The 20,459-nt window shown below is 48.7% G+C and overlaps 1 long non-coding RNA gene across 2 annotated transcripts; it reads left to right on the forward strand.

Annotated features, from left to right (window-relative positions):
• The first annotated feature begins 10,812 nt into the window (after positions 1-10,812).
• LOC109144767 lies at positions 10,813-20,130 on the forward strand. 2 transcript variants are annotated; one of them, XR_005602225.1, is made up of 4 exons: positions 10,813-11,301; positions 16,425-16,605; positions 17,528-17,605; positions 18,990-20,130. It is a non-coding gene; the product is annotated as an uncharacterized LOC109144767 (long non-coding RNA). The 2 variants fall into 2 exon arrangements; XR_005602224.1 differs by lacking the exon at positions 10,813-11,301 and having other exon boundaries at positions 16,136-16,605.
• Positions 20,131-20,459: the final 329 nt, after the last annotated feature.

The following is a 20,459-nucleotide window of genomic DNA, read 5'->3' on the forward strand; positions in this document are numbered from 1 at the left end:
TGGAATAACCCTAAAATCTCCATCTCCTGTGGACCACCATCGAGTATAAAGTCTCAACTCATATTGAACACTTATTCACTACCTTTTCAGTGTGAACTGGACCTGAAGAAGAAGCCAAACATTTGGCTCAATGAGCAGAGCTTGGGGTTTTTTGTGGTTTGTGGTTTTGGTGTTTTGGTTTTTTTTAAGGGGAATTATACTCCAGTCTAGTAAAGACCAAACCTTCACCTTTCCATGGCTCTGGATCAAAAAAAGTCATCACAAAAATAATCTGTGCATCAGCCCAGTGCTCTGACCAGCTCCAGGTACCAGCTGGTTTACAGGCTACCTCTCTCCCTGGCTCAGGCCCAAATTTTTATGGCAAACAATCAGCACAACAAATGGTCAGAAAGGGAGCAAGGCCTGTGAGCTGATTGCAACAGAATAAAATACCCAGAAACAAGTAAAAAAACCCACAAAATTGTGCAGATCAGCCACCTCACAGCTGATACATGGTGGACTCCTTGCAGCTCTGCAGATTGGAGAGGGCAGAGAAGCCTCTGGGAGAATGATATTTCCTTTCACAGTGCTGGATCCAAGGGCTGGGCCATGTCTGGGCTTAACCAAACAAGATGCCATGGGCAGGGACACCTTCCATGATCCCAGGGTGCTCCAAGCCCTGGCCAACCTGGCCTTGGACACTTCCAGGGATGGGGCAGCCACGGCTTCTCTGGGCAGCCTATGACAGATCATCCCCCTTGTTCATTTTTGCCAATCCCTCAGCCAGAGAACAGGGTTTCAGTTGGATTCAGCTGGTACATCTGACCCTCTGGATGAGGAGGGGGTTTTATTTAAAGAAAGGAAACAACAAGTGTAAAGGTAAGAAATTACCTGAGAATTTTGTCTGAGTGTGATGGAATGGGGCTCTGGTGGCACTGAAAAAGAGAGATAACAAGAGAAACTTTGACTCTTCAGAGATTAATCTTTGCAGAGATTAAATTGAAGCCTTCAGGTCTGAGCCATCGATTGCATTTCTTCTTCCCTGACAGTTTTGTGAAAGTACAAATTACAGAGGACATGGAAAGTAAATTTTTTTAGCCATCCAGCAACTGGCTCATTTATTGGCAAAGGATCTCCTTAGAGCCAGCCATGAGAGCCAGGCAGAAGGCTGGGATCTATTGAAATCCCAATGGAACTAGGGGATCTTTAGGGTCCCTTCCATCCCAAACCATTTGGTGATCCTGCGCATTCCATCCAAGGGAAAAGCCAGGAGTAGTAGTACCTATCCCACCCTTTCTCCCTCGAAGGGATGGATTTGAGGGTCAGAGTGCTCCTCCTCTCACAGGAGTCTGTTAGTGTTATTTCCGTTATATCAGCAGCAATGACCCTTTCAAGCCTTCCTTCAGAGAAGGAGATAATATCAAATGGGATCAACTAAGATTTAATGAACAAAAAAATCACTTCTAACAGCTTAAACTACCTATTAGGCACAATCCATCCACTTCTGCCTATCCCCTGGAGGTCAAAAATTAGTACAAGGCAGTGGAGAAACACGAACTCCACAAGAACTGTGTAACTGGTGGTAACAAAGCTGAAGGTACATTTGGGATGAGCAGATTGGAAGGGATGTCTTCCCGTGGCTTAGGCCCAGGGGGTGGGGGTTTCAGAGATCAGCTTTCTTTTTTCATTTCCATCATATTTGTCCAGAAGGGCTGGGCAAGCAGAGGAGATGGACAGGATAAGGGAGTCTCCAGTTAATTCCACTTTAAAGCCAATTTCATTTCCTTTCTAATTAGAGCAGCAGGCATGTGTTAACAACTGATTATCTCTCCTGGGCAGTTGTGTGTATTCTTCTTGACTACTTTCTCAATTTTTCCAAGCAAAGCTCTGCTGTGATCGTAACATAAATAAAATGGGAGCAAGGCAGAGCATGAGCACTTTGGAGAATGCTCTTGCCAAAAGGAGCAAGGCTTCCTTTTGCATTCCTAAGGGTGAAAAATAGAAGGTGCTCACCATAGGAAAATATAAACTCTTGGAAGCAGAGACCTTAGCAAATTATCATTATTAAGGACTATCTGTAAATAAACCTCTCTGTGACAGACACTCAACCCTCACAGGTCTTCCAGAGCTGCTGAATCTCCTACCTGTGAAACCCACAGTGCTCAGCTCCAAGTACCCACATCCAACACCTCCTACCCACCAGCTCCCAGAGCTGCCAGACCCCTCCACAAGCCTCCTTTAGAGCTGAGAGCAGGGGTAGGACACAGGTGAAGGAATCACAGCCCTAGTGTGGCTGAAGCCTCTGCAGGTGGATGCAGTTATCCCTGAAAGGCGGGGATGGGGCGCCTCTCTTTGGCACCTGGCACTTTTCCCAACATTCACCTGCCTTGCTGCATCTGTTTATTCCCATGCACCGTCCCCAAGAGCAGTGAATCCCACCAGAGTTAAAAGTCATCATCCCTTGCCTCCATATCCCACCATTTCTTTCTTGTTTTTGTGGGATGTGACATGTATCTCCTTGGCCTGCTCCTCCAGCTGGGTGCCAGTGCTTTCCTGCTGAAAAGCCCTGCTCGAGGGAAGGGGCAACGATGCTGAAAAATGGGTGCCCAGACCCCCACCCTGATATCCCTGCCTTGGATGGCGGGGAGCAGGGCTTGGCAAGCGGCTGGGATCCTCTGGGAAAACTCACCTGCTTCCCAGAGTCTCATGACATGACATAATTTTTCCCAAAGCCTGTTACTGTTCTTATATTATTATTATTCTTATTATTATTATCCGAAATAAACTTGTTCGGGAAAAAAAACCAGTGCAGAGCTGAGCTTCCAATCTCCTCCCCAGCCCTGGGCTGCCTGTACCACCAGCAATAGGCTGGGAAGCCCAAAGTCCCTTTTTCCACTCTTCTTCTACACTGGCAGATAACTCCCAGATGTGAGACTTTTCCCTTTTCCATTCCCATTTCTCTTGGCATTGCCTCTCCACTCACCCTAGGGCACACTCCCAGCAGGTGTATTTTTTCAGGAAAAGGATTTTTGGCAAAAAAAAAAGGGATGTGCCACTATTGCAGACACTATTGCCAGGATGCTGATTTAAATATTCCCATCTGCTTCATCATGTTACAGTCACTGGATTCCAGACTCCCACACACCTATCCCACAGTAAACACAAGGTCACACAGAGGGAAGAGCAGGAGAACGAAAAGCAGTGTAAATACCAGCACTCCTGGTCAATTTTTCTTGACTCCCCAAAGTCCTGGGCTGGTGCCTAAATTTCCTGTGCCACATAAAAGCTCATTAAACAGTTTCAGGGGTCATCTTGCTGGCATTTTCCTCGCTCCAAATGGGATGAGACAGCTTAGAGTTAATAAGTCCAAAAGGACCGCTTATAAAATAAGATGTTGTCACAACGTGTTGTTAAAATAGCAGGTGAGCTGGCCCATTTGGAGAGCTTAATGGCCCCAAGTTTTGAAAATATCTGTGCTCCATTTCCCCTGACAGATCATAAATCTGAGGCAGATATGGATTTTCCCGCCTGGGTGCTGCACTGAGTTCCAGCTCCAACTCTGCAGCCCAGGCGGACCTCCCTGTCTGCTCAAACCCCTTCCGCTTCCCCTCCCACTGCCTTTGCCACTGTGTTTTTGGGGATGGTGGCTGCAGGGATAGGGTTGTGCTAAGGTCATTTTGCTGGAATTATCCCCAGCCCCATCCAGGAGGCATTGCCCTGCTGGCGGATGCTCCTTCTTCCCAAGCCACTCTTCCTTCCCTAGGCTCAAACTCCTGGGGGCTTAGCAAAGCTGCTCCCACCCAGGTTGATTTTTTTTTTTTTTAACCTTGTGCTATTTGCAAGAACTTCATGCCCTGCATGAGATTTTCTGACTGACAAGTGAAATTTAGTCAGCAGAGCTTCTATTATTCCCTATTTATTCCTTTGCCAGAGAGTCATGTGGGATGAGAGGCTGGAGAAAGGAAAACATGGGCGCGCATGCACAGCGCGACGGCAGCCAGCAAACCAAACCCAAGTTGAATTATGATCCACAATTTATAAACCATTACATGCAGGGGATTTCAAGTGTATTTATTGCAATCTGACTGCAAGCAGCTCAAAAATCAATTTGGTAAATGTGGAGGGAAAGGGCGGAATTATGAGTATGTTTTTTGTAAGTGCTGTGGGTTATCCTTTCCCTGGTAAATAACTACAAACCCTCTGCTTCTGAAGGGTTTGCCATCAGGGATGGGATTCACCCCAGGGTGGCTAAAACAATGGGATGAACAAGAGGGGAAGGATGCACAGGACATAATAAATGCAAGGTGACCCACCTAAGTGGATGGAAAAGCCTTGGGATAGGCGTGGGGACACGAGGAGGTGACATGTTGAGGCAGGAAAGGATCACTGGGAATGAAACAGTGAGTATGTGTGGACACATCCATGAAAGTGGAGGCGTTTGAGTTTAAGGATGTGGCAGAAACACTGCAGAAATCCCAGCTCCAAGCTGATGCCTCACACATTGTCCCCCTGTGCTTGGCACTGCTGAGGCAACTCAAACCCTCAGTTCAGTTCTGGGCCCTTCCATTCAGGAAGGATACTGAGGGGCTGGAGCACGTCCAGAGAAGGGAACTGAGTTGGGGAAGAGTCTGGAGCACCAGGGGCAGCTGAGGGGGGCTCAGCGTTGGAGAAAAGGAGGCTCAGGTGGGACCTTCTGGCTCTCTGACAGGAGGGTGTAGCCAGGTGGGAGTCAGGCTCTGCTCCTTCCCAACCTAAACAATTCTGTAATTCCATGACCCTAAGCCAGTGGATACAGAAAAACATGGTGGGCCTGACCCCATGCACACTGGACCCGCTGTACCAAACCTGAACTGCTTGAACACCTGAGTGGCTTTAATCCTATGTTAGTCCCTGTCTGGGACTGATTTGGAAAAAGCTTGGCTTTCTCCTGCCTGACCAAGAGCAGCTCAGTGCCAGACTGCTGGGTGGGAAGGGGGAAAATTCCATTTATATACAGGGAAGCAATGGGAGGAGACATCCTCCCCAGTCCTCCCACCTCACTTACTGGTTTGAGAACCACGACCCCAACTTTGCCAGGAAAGCTCTCGAAAGACACAGGAAAGGTGGTGGCTGCCATGCCTGTGTGGAGAATCAGGGCATCTGCTCCCAAAGGTTGGATGATACCAGCTTTTCCATTTTGGTGATATGCAACCATCTGGTGCACTTCAAGCGGGAGGGTTTCTTCTCCTCCAATTTAAGAAATGGAATGAAAAAGGATGAGATTAAATGAGAAGCAGAGGGGAGTTATACATCTCTTTAATAATGACTTTTTTCCAGGTTTTTTTTCTGTAGTGCTGGGAAGAAAACTTCTATTTTAAAAGAGAAACTGGGTTTCTCATATGTTCCCATGATTCCTGATGTTGGCACTTTAAATTAATCACTGCAAAGAAGCCACCACAAAAATAGCGGCACCAGAACTGAATATCCGCTGGGCAAATGCTGCAAATGCTGCCTGATGCGTTCATGTTTAAAAAAAAAAAAAAAAAATCATTCTTTTCCTTGGCACCTCTCCTCTGGCTCATCTTATACAAATCACCTCACTAAGGAGAATTTCCCAGGCCGTGACCGAGGTTGGTCAGTGGGGCAGATCGAAGCAGCAAGCTCCCAGGTAATTATTTATGTACGAACTCAATACAAGGAGATTAAATCTGATCCACGTTCTCTGCCTGGGTCCATTCCCCCTCAGAGTGATGTGTTACACAAAGTTTAATTGCTCAGGGAGGCTCCAAAATCTGGTAATCCCATGCATCCACTGCTTCCAGGACTCATCCCACTCCACTGACTGCTGGCATGTTTTGGAAGGAGAAGGAAATACCCCTGTGGTGTTTGTGACCAGGTGCTGCAAATCTGCACAGTTCACCTATTGAGCAGAATAAGCCCAAGAACAAATTCTGAAGCAGGGAATGATTTCCAATATCTGGTTTACCTGAGGACATCATGGGTCACAGCAGGTTCAGGAGCAGTTTTCCAGAGGTAAGAGGAGCTCAATTCACTTAGCAAGTTATTTGCATGAAATTATGTGCCAGGCTGTTTTCCTAGCAGAGTTTGGTGGTGGAGTTTTATCTGCATGACCCAAAGCCATCCTGGATTCAGCAGGATTTGTCCTTTTCTCCTGGGGTGAATTGAGAGCAGAAATACCAGGATGGGCCTTGCCCATGCAGAGGTGTTTTGGCAGAGCCCATGGCTTGGGGATGCTGTTGGAAGGGGTTAAGTGATTCTTCACTGAGTAATTTAGGTTGGAAAAGCCCTCCAAGATCATCAAGTCCAACCATTCCCCCAGCACTGCCAAATCTAGCACTAACCCATGTCTTCAAGGGCCACATCTATACAGTTAGGGCTAGTGACTCCACCACTTTCCATGGAACAGAGGACTCTAGAATGAGAGATCACTTCCTACAGGATGTCACAGATGCCAAGTGGTTGCCTGAGCTCCAGGAAAGACTGGACAAGATCATGGCTAAGGCTCCCCTCAGATTGTTAAATACACAGAAGAGGTTTTGGTGTCAGGTATCCCCAAGGAAATGTCTGAATTGAGCGGAGAATCACCTTCTCTTGCCCTGCCAAGGGACACTGAGCTGCAACAAACAGGATTTCAGGGAAGAGGAGACCCATAATTTTATCTCCCACCAAAACTCTAGAGCAGGGGAGGCTCACTCAAATCAGAATTTGGCTCCCAGGAAACACACCTGTCTCTTGGGATGAATATCCCCATCCCTTGCCTGCTCCTGCCCAGCTGTGCTGCCCAGCACTGCCCGCTGCCCTGAAATTATTTCCTTGGCTTTGGGGACTGCAATTAACTGATTTGCAGGAATTGTTACTCACCATTAGCTTTAAACTACCTGGAAGCTGGGTGAGAAGCTGGCCTTCCCAGCTCCATATCCCCTCCCCTCATTCTGACCTTTCCCAGCACACTGCTTCCTCCCCACCTTGCTTGGGAACAGCTGGGATAACTTTTGGAGGGTTTTTTTTTGCACCCAGACACCCATTTATCTCCCTGATTTGGCTGCCTCGGGTGGTCACCCAAGCCTTGTTTCCCCCTGCTTTACTTACATTTTTCTATCAGCACTGACAGAGACACCCAAGGGAGAAGTTTAGGATTCACAGCTCCCCTTTGCCCTCCCTGTGCTTTCCCTTCTCCCTTCAGAGCGGTTTCAGCTCAGCACCAGGCAGAGAAAAATGTGCCTTGTATAAGCTGTGACGGCTGATGACTGATGACATTTATCTTCCCTCCTGAGGAGGACGGGAGAAGTCACTTCTGGCTGGTTTCACCTGGGCTGTCAGGGCTGGATTTAGCCCAGGGGTGACACATTTTCACAAGCCAGTGCAGTGATGTGCTGCCAAGGCTTTAACCAGGGGCTCCCCAAAATTTAGCCCCACACCTTTTCCTCCCCCCTTAAATGTACAAACATTACCTGTAAGTGCTTGGTGAAGGATACAGGCTGCTGTTTGTCCACTAAAACACTTTCCATTTAACAAAGAAAGCCTGTCCAGACCAATTTTTTTAATCTGTCCCTTCCTGGAAGATGTGACAGCACATAGCTGGGAAGATAGATGGCACACACAGTGTGTAGCACAGCATCCATGGCACGGGACTGGAATGAGAGGAAAGGAAAGGAAAGCAAGGCTCAGGGAGAGAGCATTTACTGGGAGGTGCTGGGCTTCCCAAGCAGAGATGTCTGCCAGGTGCCATGAAGGTGCTGCTTCTCCCTTTGGCTGCCCAAAACCAGGCACACAAGTGAAGTGGGTCTTTTCTCAAGTACCTTCAGAGATGCAAGGTCAGGATGCTCTGCTGGAGCAGAAAGTCCCCGGGGAGGGTTTGGACAGTGGAGCATCCCTTGAGCAGAGCAGCACAAGGTCTGCAGCATGGTGTGCCCTGCTTCAGTCCCAGGGGGAGAGCAGCACTTTTCCCGTGTCCCATGGGACTGTGGAAGGCAGTGTAAGCACTCCCTGCATCCCTTGGCATCTGATAATGGGGGGTGGTTAACAGCCTGCAAGCATCAGGAATAAACTTGATTCCCAAGGACAAGAGGGGAAAGGAGGGGAAAGACAGAGAGGGTCTTTCTGCTCCTTCCAAGCTGTGCTGGAGAAGGGGACAGCAGCACATTCCAAGGTAAAAGTCACATTCCTGGAAGTGTTCAAGTCCAGGCTGGATAGGGCTTGGAGCAACCTGGGATAGTGGAAGGTGTCCCTGCCCATGTCAGTGGATAGAACAAGATGTTCTTAAAAGTCCCTTCCAACCCAAACCATTCTGTGATTCTATAAACGGATACAAGGAAATTTGACCCTTTAAGGAGGTTTTGACTCCCCCCACCCCACCCTTGTGCCTATCTGCAAATTTCAACAGCATTGCTCTGCACATTTTCCATCTTGGGGATGAAGAGATTTGTGTGGGCTCACAGAGGGATGCAGGGAAGAAAATCTGCTGGGTGTTACTAGGCAGAGAAATCACATCAGACTCCAAGATTCCCTGGAGAGGAAAATAGTTGGAGGTCAGGAGTCAGGACAGCCTTTGTGGTAAGTACAGACATGCTCTTCAGCTGAACGAGAAAACCTTTCTTATGTCTTTAGAGGCTTTTCCCTACTGCCAAGTGCAAAGGTATTGGAAATATGCTTTATTAGGGGGGTTGCTAGTAATGTGCTTTGTCACTATAAACTCCTTCCACTGAGTATTTAGATACCTCTGGCCTTCTCTGAAACCTGTTTTCTGGCTGTTTCCCCTGCCCATTTCTGAAAACACTGAAGATTTAAGCCAAGCATAGTCACCAACCTTCTCTGACTGATTTTTCTCGGAGGCTTTCACCAGAATAATTCTCCTCCAGCTTCCCATCAGTGGCTGCAACAACAGCCACCAGTAGTATTGATCAAGTACTGAGTCACTTTTGAGCCAGCACAGGCACTTAAAAAGAGAAAAAAAATAAAGTCCTCCACAGAACTATCAATCTAAGTCCAAGAAAATCAGGGAAGAAAGGGCTAAAAGCATATGTATTAAATGCAATACAATCTGGCTTTATAGAGAACCCTTTGGAGGTAATTCCAAGCTGCCTTACACAAATTTAAAAATTATCAAAGCTGATATCTCCTCATAAGAGCTAGACCACTCAGAGATAGTTATTTATATCTGTGGTATTAATGCAGTGTCAAAAGGCCCCGTTACAGCTTTTAGAGGTGAAGTTGGTATAAGAAGCTCTCAGAACTGCCCTTTACCTCCCACATCTTCCCATCCTCCCTCAACTGCATGAGTTTTTCTAGATCTGCAGTTGTGCTAGTAAAAACGTCAGGTGTGAAGGGTAAAACACACCCCTGATGAAAAGGCTCCAAAAAAAAATTCCCAATTACCCTTGCTGGGCTCTCAGCACAGGCCCAGGAAGCAGTGAGGGTGACCAACCCCTGGGTAGAGCCAGGGGGAAGGGGCTACCAGGGGATGCTAAACAAGAACTGACCCAAGCTGCTTAAAAGGGGGGGATGCACTCATTCAGGTGTGAGAAATAGGAGGGGCAGCAGCCAACATTTAAATTTTTGGTGGTGGGAGATGCTTGGGTTTGTGCTTTTTTTTTTTTTTTTTTTAACAAACAAACAAAAAAGATCAATATTTAATTCAGCTCTAGGGGTAACATACCTTGGAAATGCGATTGGTGAACTATTAAATATTGCCTTTCCATAATTCTGCCAGCTTTTTCTCTGATGCCTGCAGTTTTTCTCCTGTTTCCTTCCTGAAAGCGTAACAGTGGTTTTCATGTTTTTATTACACAGTGCATATGTTGCCACTTCTGTTCAAACCTCCCAAACAAACGTGTTTCCTCTGGATCACCGGCACTCCAAAAAACAAGGAAGTGTCACCTGAGCAGCTGTCACCTCCCCGTGCCCTTTGCTTGGGGTGGGGCTGGTACTTCCAACTCTTTCCCTGGCATCTCCAGGGCTGTTGTCCAAACACACTCCAGGCAAGGAAAGGGACATGGAGGTGATGCCCAGCTGCCAAAGGTCCAAGAGGTGGAGGCAAATGCCAGTGCTGGGGCAAGAAAGATTAAATCCTTTGGTTTCGTTCCTCGTTTATGCCTGAGCCAGCATTCATTTCTGTGATTAGTGAAGGGAAATATTACTTGATTGCCTGTGCAATGCCATGGGTTGGTGTTTCCCGTGCAGGCAAAAGTGGGTGGCTAACACAGGGAAAACCAGGATACTGGAAAATGGGCAGGGTGAGCTGCTCCCCTGGCTCTGTTACAAAAGAAATAATAATAAAAAGGCCAATAATGGGATTTTGGATTGATGTGGCACTTCCAATTTTCAATGCAAAATATTCAGGGGAAGGCAGCAGTGTTGTTCACTCGCTGAGGTGGCATCAAGCAGTTCAACACAATATCTTCACCAGCCTCTTAAATCTCACATTGCTTCAACTCTGACAGCAACAGGAATAGCACTTCATTAGACAGGAATTGGGATGGTGCTGACTATGGATTCAGATGGATTCTCTTTACAGGTATTGAGGTCCCTCTTCTTCCTTCAGTTGCCCTTGATTCCACAGCAAACCCTCACCGCCTTCTCTTCACCATGCTTTCCCACAAGGAATAGCAGCCTGGAGCTCTTCTCTGTCCTGGCTGGAGTTTGAAGGTTGTGGCAATCCGTTTACCCATTGCTCTTCCTCCCGCACCGTTCCTTGCCCTTAGCCCTGGCCACTCCCTTGGGTCCTCCCTATTGGTTCCTGTACCCCAAGCCCGCCCATGTACCGCCCCTGAGCCTCTGAGAAAACCTCCCTTCCCCCAGATCACAAGGCCTCTCTGCCTCTAGGGGTTGGTGGGACAAGATGTAACTATTAAAAGATCTTCTTAAACCCTTATTGGGAGACCCTTCTCGCCTCCTTTGCCATCACTGGTTGTAAGGCTGATAGCTAGCCAGAGCAAAACCGCGGAGCCATCCGAAATGGACTACGGGAGGGCAACCATGGTCGCACTGCCCTAAGCACCTCCGCTGAGCTCTCAGGAAAGCTGCAGCCTGCTAAACTAAACCTAGCATTACAACAAATGGCGTCCCAATATGAGGCATCCGAGAAGAGGTGCCCTGGCGAGCATAGTCGCCTTTGGGAAGCCATTTCCCCAACGTGAAGCTAGCGTTTCAGCTAGACGACGGAAGAGACAGCCGGTAGCCTCTTGATAAGAGTCGCACTTTTAAAACGGGGTGGGCTAGACAGTGATGGACCACACAGAGTGCTCTAAGTTGATTCCCCATTCTGGAAAGCCCTGAAGAGGAGCCTGGCGAGCCTGGTAAAAGAGTGGGAGACTCTTTGTGCTGGTAAGCCTCAAAAGGGAGCCGGGAATGGCCTGGTTCAGAGGGTCATTTTTCTATTTAGTTTAATCCTTTTGCCTCGGTTTGGATGGAGGGTTGGGGGTGAGTTCTTGTCGAGATGAAGGAGGTCACACCTCATGTGAAGCCCCGGCAAGAAAAAAACCATCCCTAACAAGAGAAGATGCCAAGTTCAGTGCCCCCAGTTTGGGAGTTAATTTTAGCAGTGAGGGGGGGGGTCCTTGCACGCGAGATATAAAAAGAACTAACCTTTGTTTTGTTTCACTCAGTCATCTGGAAACAGAAACCTCCAGTCCTCTCCCTCTGACCCTCAGGAGAGATCAGAAAATGTTCTGAATCCTTCCGTGTCTCTCCTGTCCCCTCACCGAGCTAGGGCTGGTCACCCCAGCCTGGGAGCTCCCCGTAAACCCTTATCCCGACCCCCCAAAACCCCCGTCGTATCGGCTCTTAAGTAGCAGCCAAGATGGCGGCGGCCGCGTGTTAGGCTCCACCATGTTGCCTTCTCCTTCTTGTACTCGGTTACCTTCCCGCGTGCGTGAAAACACTTGGCCCCTCCTTAACCCCGCCCCCTGCATCGCTCGGTGTGCTGCGTCGGCCCCCTTCCCCCCTCCCAAAATGCAGAGTGCCTTTGTGCCAAGTCCCTGCCCCACAGCAGGGTGTGTGCCCCCGGCAGCCCCTCCCCGTGTCACCGTGTGTCCCATTCCGGCCACAGGCTCCCCTCCCCCTGAGCCGCGCGGGCTGCCACGGCAGCCTCTCCCCTCCCGGCAGCAAGTCCCGCCTGTGTTCACGCCCCCCTTCACCGGCAAGCCTGTGCCGTCCCGTCCCTGTCTCAGCCCCTGCCTCTCCTCCGCCGGTTTCCTCGCTTCCCGAACCCAGAAATGCACGCAGAGCCGGCCCAGCGTGAGAGCCCGTGCCGGCGCCGTCCCGCCAGAGCCGCGCAGCCCGCCGCAGTCCTGCCCTGAGCCGCCCCTGCCCCCCGAGCAGTATCGGCACCGGAGCGGCGGCTGCGCTGGGGAAAAGCCCCGGCCCCGGACCGGACCCGCGGGGCTGAGGCTGGCCCGGGGACAATGCGACCTGGCTTGCCCCAAGGGTATCGGCAGCTCTGTGCACCGCACGGCATAGAAACAGCGCCGCAGCACCCCCCTTCCCTATTCGCCATGCCACCTTGACGAGAAGTGAAAAAAGCAGCAACCAAAAAGAAGCCATCCCAGCAGCCTCAGCAGAAGAAAGCTACAAAAGCAGCTGCTGTGTGAGAACTCAGCCAGCACCCATCTCCAAAGTCAACAACAACCAGCTGCCTCACCATTTTTAATTTAATTATTTTGCATTGTTTTACCATTTTTTCTGTTGTATAAAAATTACGCCCTTCCCTTTTCAATTAATATGAAAAGGGGGAGATGTGGCGATCTGTTTAGCCATTGCTTTTCCTATCCCACATTGTTCCCTCCCCCTTCCTTGCCCTTAGCCCTGGCCACTCCCTTGGGTCCTCCCTATTGGTTCCTGTACCCCAAGCCCGCCCATGTACCGCCCCTGAGAAAACCCCCCTGCACCTGGATCACCAGGTCTCTCTGCCTCTGGGGGTCACTGGGACAAGATGGAACTATTAAAAGTCCTCTGAAACCCTCATGGGGAGACCCTTCTCGCCTCCTTCACCATCACTGGTTGTAAGGCTGATAGCTAGCCAGAGCAAAACCGCGGAGCCGTCCAAAATGGACTACGGGAGGGCGACTGACCATGGTTGCACTCCCCCTTTTGTAACATCCCAAGGCAAGTTTAGTCAGTTCTTTAGGCGGCAGAAGTGTCAGACCTCGGTGTGTTCTCCAACCCAAGATCCTCTGTGGGTGCTGGAGTCCCATCACTCACAGCACAAAAGAAAAGATGTTTGCAGGCAGCTATCAGATCTGGGCTCCTCACTCATTTCTCAGAGCAGGAAGCACTATTTATTACATCTTTTTTGCTGCTTCTAAACAAAATCAACCATTTCTTGGCATTTCATCAAAGATAAATAGCCTGATCCTGCTTCCATCCATATAAAAGGAAAAATTCCCCTTGGCTTCTTCTGCTGAAAGCATGAAAGCTCAAAGAATATCAGCCGATGGCTTTAAAGTTCTTCCCACCTTTTCCCCCTGTTCTTTCTCTCCCAGGAGACCAGGCTTCAAGTAGAGGCTCCCTTCTGGGGTTAGCCCTCTGTAGCGGGTTCAGTTTGAAAACTGGGCAGAAACACCATTTTAGTGTAGTGGTTTGGTCCAAAATACTCATTACTATTTACCTTCTGTGAGATAAGAATTAGGAGAAAGCAAAGCAGGCACCAAACTTGAAAGAATATAAAGAAGTTTATTAATAGACCTAAAATAAGGAAAAAGAAATAAAATCATACCACATCTTCAGAACACTTCTCCTCCCCCCACCTTCCTCCCTTCTCCCACTGACAATGTAAAAAGACAACCCTTGAGATGTTCAGTCTGTTTACCACTGCCATAATAACCTTGTTCAGTCCATTTAGGAAGAGGAGTCTCTCTTGCTCATGCTATGGAGAAATTGTCACAACGAGACAGCTGCTCGGGTTAGTTCTCTGCTTGCATCATGTGAGAGTCCCCCTCTCACAACTTGCAGCTTTTCCCACAACTGCTTTCGAGGGTCCAATCTTGAGCCACTAGGGTACAATTTTAAGGTTGAGCCATTCAGAAATAAAAGTTCTCTTCACTCATCTCTGGGAACATTTCATCTCTAAGAACAGAGGCACTCCTCCTGTCCCTGGGAGCAAAAGGGTCCTCCTCATCTTCATCTCTGGGACTATCTCTGGGAGTATCTAGGAACTGAGATCTTCTTTCCATTTGGAGCAAGAGTCCTCATCGCTTCCATCTCTCCCTGTTGAAACTTCTCATCAAATTACAGCTGCTTCAGCATTTGCTTATTCCAGCACAGGTGCTTTTGTTCGCAAATACAAGTTGAACGCTCCACCTCCCATGCCTTCATGAAGTTATAACAGATACTGATACATCATAGCTTTACAACAGAATTTCAGCTTTAAGCATTTCCTCTTTCTTCTCCCTCAGGTTTTCAGCTCTTCACAGCACTAAAAGGGTTAATCTCACCTAGGCCTTGCAGCTGGAATGTCGATTATCGCTGTTGGTCACATGATCTTTGCTGGACAGCAGGGCAGCTTCAGCTGAATCTTGGCCGCACTGGAGAGGGGGAGCTGGGCCGCTCTGGCTGCCCACAGCAGGACTGTGCGGGGGTTCTGCAGGTGGAACAGGGCCCATCGGCTCCAGGATGGCCGTGGCCCGGCCCAGCCTGGCCTGAGCAGGGCCTGGGCTGGGCCCGCTGGCCCCCACATTCCTGTCCCAGCACCGGAGACAGAGCTGGGGGGGGAGGGGGGGGAGGGGTGTCTATTCTTAAGTGTGGATGACAGAGGCAGTCAAATTTTTAAGTGACTTAAAAAGTTGTCAGTACTCAAACTAGCCAGTTAATAGGTTCTGTCAGGTCACAGAGGAAGCTGTAAGCACCCCTTTGCAAAAACATCACTTCCAGGACTATGTTTGCTAACCCATGACACCCTCCCTCCCATCTTCCAGTGGATCGTCTTTCCCAAACCACTGTGTTCCACTGTCTTGGCCGCAAAGGAGGAAGGAGCTGCTATGTCTTGCAGCACAGCCCTGAAATATTTAGAGCTTTGTATGCTAAATCCAGAGCCATGGAGTAATGGGAGACAGCCTAATGGAAGGGGGAAAGTCATGGCATGAAGGTGCCATGGATGGCACTGCCACCAGAGTGAGGACCGTCACACACAGTGGTTCCATCACCCTTATATAGAAGGTTTTAATTTCAAGATCCATTCATCCTGCACTTTTCAACAACTTCAAAATGACACACACAATAAAACCCCAGCGAACCAAACCAGGAGAGAGAGGTGGTGGGGTTTCTTTTCCTTTTTAAAATTTATAAGCATGTGTGTTTAGTGCTCATGGAAATGTCAAATCTGAAGCGGAGGGAACTGGTACATCATCTGTCAAAACTGCAGCTGGCTTCAGCAGCTCAGCATGACATTATCACAGAGCAACACAGGAAGGGGGAAAAACAAACCTGGGAGTGCGCAGCCCAGCACGAACAGGAGAAGATGAAGGCCTGCCTGCCATATCAGGGGTCATTAGGAATAAAACTGACATTAAACCAGAGAGTTAAATGCACTTTTAAGTTTGCACAAGGGCCATGTTGTCTTAAAGGCAATTTCTGTCCTCACCTTCTGCTACAAAACACCCGTCTGCCTGAGGACACAGAGCTGTGCACACCCTTCTGCATCTCTCTCAGGTCTGGGGCTCCTCTTATCTCTCTCTTCCTTTAGCCTTCCTTTGGATAGCCAAAATTAGCATCACTGTGGTTCCACCCATGGATCTCAAAGAGCCCCCAGAGCCCTGTTTTCCCCATCTTCAGGGAAAGGGGAGCAGAGAAAAGCAAACGATATGTCTCAAAATCATGTGGTGGACCCCAAAATCATGATGCTCCTTCAGCACAGGCAGTGAGCTTCCAACAGACCCACATTTCTCTCCCTTTTCCCCTCCAAGTCGCCCACAAGCCTTGCTTGGTCCTGTCCCCAGCAGCCTTCTCAGCTGGCTGTGCACCTGGGAACTCCACGTCTCTCCCTGACCTTACCACTTCTCCAAATTTGCTTTCCCTCAATGTTTCCAGGCACTCTGGGGAGCAGGACCTTATATTTTTAGCATTGGTGCCGCAAAGCGCTGAGCAAATTCCCAGTGACAGATTATCAATAGTCAGCGTTATTAAAAATTTCCCCAAACTCCAGAGAAAGCCAACCAAGTACTGAGCAAAAAAGGAGTTGATTTTGAGTCACTCCAGTCCCTGTTCCTCTGGTGTTTGAAGAGATGCTTCCACGCAGAGGCAAACGGGGGCCAGGGATGAGTGTCTGTCCTGCCTGGGTTTCATGGCAGATTTTGCCCTGGCAGTGAGCAAAGCTTTCGGCTGGAATGTTTGGAAGAGCAGCAAAGCTTATGGTCAAGAGTAGGTTGGCAAGACTTTAGGTGGAGAGGAAGCAAATATCCCTCTGCTCCACAGGGATGGAGGAACTATCTGCTGTAAATCTGTTCTAATTACAGACAGGTGCCCTCGGGGACACCCACACTCCTGCAGGGAATGCTGTGTGCCAGAGGTGGATCCTCCCTCACTCTCAGACCGGCATCCAAGAGTCTGCCTTGGCCAAGGAAGGGTGTGTCTGCTGCTGGTTCAGCGATGTCATTTAGACAGATTTAAGGAGTGTATTCGTATCTTCTGGAGCAGGTAATGCTGCCTGATTATGAGGAGGGGAGGGGGGAATGAGGAGCCAAGGCAAAGACAGAGCTGTTTAATGGACCCATTAGAGGGCATTAGCTGACAACGACAGGACACTGCTGGAATTTAAAAGAGACCACAGGCATAGCCAGAGCTTTAGGCTTGGGGTGTGCTGTGCTCTCCATCTGCCATCTGGCCAGTGCTTCCCTGAGATCCCAGCAGCTTGTGCATGGGCTCTCCAGCCTTCCTGGGTGCTGGAGGGGGTGGGAAGCCAGAGGGTGGAAAGGGGATTGTCCCCAAGGTGCATTCCTGGCTCATGGAGATGTGCAGGAGTGGGGGCATTTGGCAACCCCAAAACTTGCCTGCCACATTATCACTGCCTTCTTGCTGATCCCTTGATCATCCCAGGACCCTCCTCCTGACCCCTTGCTGCAGTGCCAAGAAGTGTCAGTGATTCTGGGAAAGTCACTTGAATTGCTCCAGTTTTCCAGTTAATTCATTACCCACCAGCTCCGACACCCAGGATCCCTCCTCGCTCATGGGTGTTGGAGCAAGGGGAAGGGATAGGGCTGGCAGCACCACTGCGAGCACTGGAATTGCACTTCCCTCCTCTTCAGCCCAGTCAAAGATCATCAGCTCCTGCAAGCAGTGAGGCAGATCCACTTAAAGAAATGAATGTAATCCAGTTCACAGCTCTACAAATAGGACCTGGCTGGTGGGGAGGTTGATATTTAAAGACTGCAGAAGAATGGAGACGTGAGTGATCAGGACACATATGGGATGGGGAGGGTGGCAAAAGACATTCCCCCCCCCCCCCCCCCAAAAAAAAAAAAAAAAAAAAAATTCTCATGGATCCAGCATGTATGTGTATTTCAGTCCTGGTTCCTGACAGGAGGAAATTCCCTCTTCCTCTTCTGTGCATTTTCCACAGGCCAGGGCTGATGGAAGACGAGTCAAGGACACCACAGAGCTCCATGCTGCCTGAAAAAGAGCCTACCTTGGCCCAGGGGTAAGGGTAGACAATCCCAGCCAGCCTTGCTTGCTGGGAAATGCAGGAATGGGGTGGATGAATAATTTGGGGCAGATGGGTAATTCAGGACAGAAGCCCTTCCTCTGCACCTCAAGGAAGTCACAGGTCTAGCCTCCTTGGTTCCGGATCCCTCACAGGGACCACAGGCAGCAACCTGGATGATGGATACAATCACACCCAGCAATGCATTTCTTTGTTACTTTCTCCCTTTCCTCTTTTCCTTCTCTGTCCTCCCTTCTACATCTTCCAGCCTTCCTGTTGCCCACCAGTTCTTTTTAGCTGGTAATTACAGCTGAAGTGGACAATCTGTCTATTTTTAGGCTGAAAGCACTTCCAGGCCAGCTGAAATGAGGCAGCAGCAATGCAGTGGGGATGATGCTGTTGGGTCCCTGTGTCCCTGCTCAGCAGGGACACCCCGCAGGCACTGATGTGGGTGCATATTCAGGGGGGGATGCCCATGAAGAGATTTTTAGAGCATCCTTCACCCACCCCCTGCACATTGTGGAGCAGGGCCAAAGTTGTCCCAAGGCTGGAGTTAATTCCAAAGCGTCCGGAATTGACACCCAGCAGCCCCCTTGGTGCCACTTGGAGAGCAAGCCAAATTCCTGTTTCCCAGCTCAGAGGGCCCAGATTTGAGGTGAACATCCTTCTCATTTCAGATCTAAAGTGACCTCGCCCCTTGGTTTTTCCTTCCCCTCCTTTTGCTGATGATTTCATTGACACAAAGTAGCCGAAAAAGACCCAAAAAAGGAGGGAGGAGCCCCAACAGGGCAGGTGCAGAGTCAGAGCAAAGAACTTGTGAAGTACAAGCCCAGCTATTCCACACCCTCATTAGTAAAAGATATTGTTGCCTGCAGGGAGACAGTTTCTGGGTGATTGAATGTAGAACTGTTTGGAACAAATTCAAGAAACCCCAGCGTGCCTTTTGCTTTTAAATATGCTGTTTTCTCTAAGCTGGTGTTCCTCATGGAAGAGTATTGATTAAGGCCAGAAGTTTGCCAGGAAGGTTTCCAAGATGAGACGTGGGGCGCAGTGGTCACCCTGAGCTGGAAGGGGTGATGACCCCCAGCCTGACCTGCCTCACCTGGAAGCAGACATTTCAACACAGCCTTCTTCAACAAACCTGTCGAGGGCTTTTGGTGGTGCTCCAACATCAAATGGAGCCTTGGAACCTGATGTCAGAACCTCCAAAAATTGCTGCAAAGCCTATTTTGGGAGAGGTTTAGTGGTCCAAAGCTCAGGGCAAGCCTGGTCTTAATTACCTTGATTCTCAGTGCCTTGCACTGGGTTGTCACATGTGCCATAGCACCAAGGCTGTCAGGCAGAGGATTCTCCATGGAATCTGTCTTTCTTTTCATTTCAGGACAGGTTGAATTGCTGGGGTATGGACCAACCATTTCCAGTTACGACTACAAGTAAGAGACATGATCCCTATCCCTACCTAGAGTGCAATGGCAACAAAAGCAGGTTATTAGGATAAGTAATATCCATCTAATCCAATCTGATCTGTGTAGTTATTAGGCCTAGCTAAGTATTGGTATTGATTTTATTACTAATATCACTGCCACAATAGGAAACCAACCACAGCTCCGAGTTTTGCATCATTCATAATTTTGCACATTTGTTTGGCCTCAGAACAGATTATTTTTTTTCTCCATTGCTCAAAATCCACATACAGGTTTCCTTTTTGGGTTTTACCTCTTGTTCCTTCATCTTTACCTCTTTCTCACTACATCTTCTGCTTTTTCCCCTCTTGGTTTGCCCCTTGCCCTCTACAAAACAACTTCATGCAGGATCAAACCCAATGCTTACATTTTTCTTAGTCTGAATTCAGCCCAAGAAACTTCCAGCAGTTTATGAGTCAGAAACTACAAGATAGAGCTGCTGGTCATTTTGAGAAATTGTCAGGAATTTGGGGAAGGTGAATCACCCTCAAAGATGGCTAAGAAGAAAAAAAAAAAAAAAAGAGAACTGCTTGTCCTTTTTCTCTTTGCCATTCAGCTCATTTTTTTAACCAGGTTTGAATAAGGAGCACAACATGGAAATTTTCTTGAATCTCCCCACAGGAAGGAGCTTGGTTCTTGCATTTTCCCACAAGGATGACCCGGGAGATGAACAAACCTGGTGCTGGACAAGCTCCCTCTGTGAAGCCACATGCAGTGACCTGGGAAGTGCTTCTTCCCATGTGCAGCAACACACAGAACTTGTCTTTGGCTCCCAATGCTCCCAGGGAGTTCAATTTAACTCCAGGTTAACTGCAGTTCCCTTGCAAAGCTGTCTATCACCTCTCATACCTCTCAGCCTCTTCATTGCTCACTCAAGAAAATAACAGCTCCCACACTCTGAAAAATCCCACATAATTGGTACAGTCTCCACAAAATGCCTCTCAACCAACAGCAGGGCTCTTTGGAGCTCGAAAGGTGGTCCCATCTTTTCAGAAGGGTCATGGGTTGACAATCTTGTTTTTTTTCCCTCAGTGTCTGTCCAAAGAAAAAAAAAAAAAGAACGGGGGAAAAAAAAAAAAAAAAAAAGAAAACAACACACCAAAAAATATCATCCCGGCTCCTTGAAGTCAAGTCTGGCAGCACCAATTTGGGGCACAGCTGGAGGCAGAAGACAGGTTTCCATCCCACAGCTGAGCAAAAGCCTCTGAATTAGCCTTGACCTTCTGGTGATCAACCAATCCTCAGCTTTCCTTTTTGCCCCACATCTTGGTAGGATGAAGGATTCTTGACACTGAACTGCAGAGATCTGGAAAATGTGGAGTCTTTTCCACTCATCCTAACCATCCTTGGCCCTCTCTCCAGTCACATTTGAGCAGAAAATTGCCACA

Source organism: Corvus cornix, chromosome 6 (genome assembly GCF_000738735.6).
Source record: "Corvus cornix cornix isolate S_Up_H32 chromosome 6, ASM73873v5, whole genome shotgun sequence".
In the NCBI taxonomy this organism is placed as follows: domain Eukaryota; kingdom Metazoa; phylum Chordata; class Aves; order Passeriformes; family Corvidae; genus Corvus; species Corvus cornix.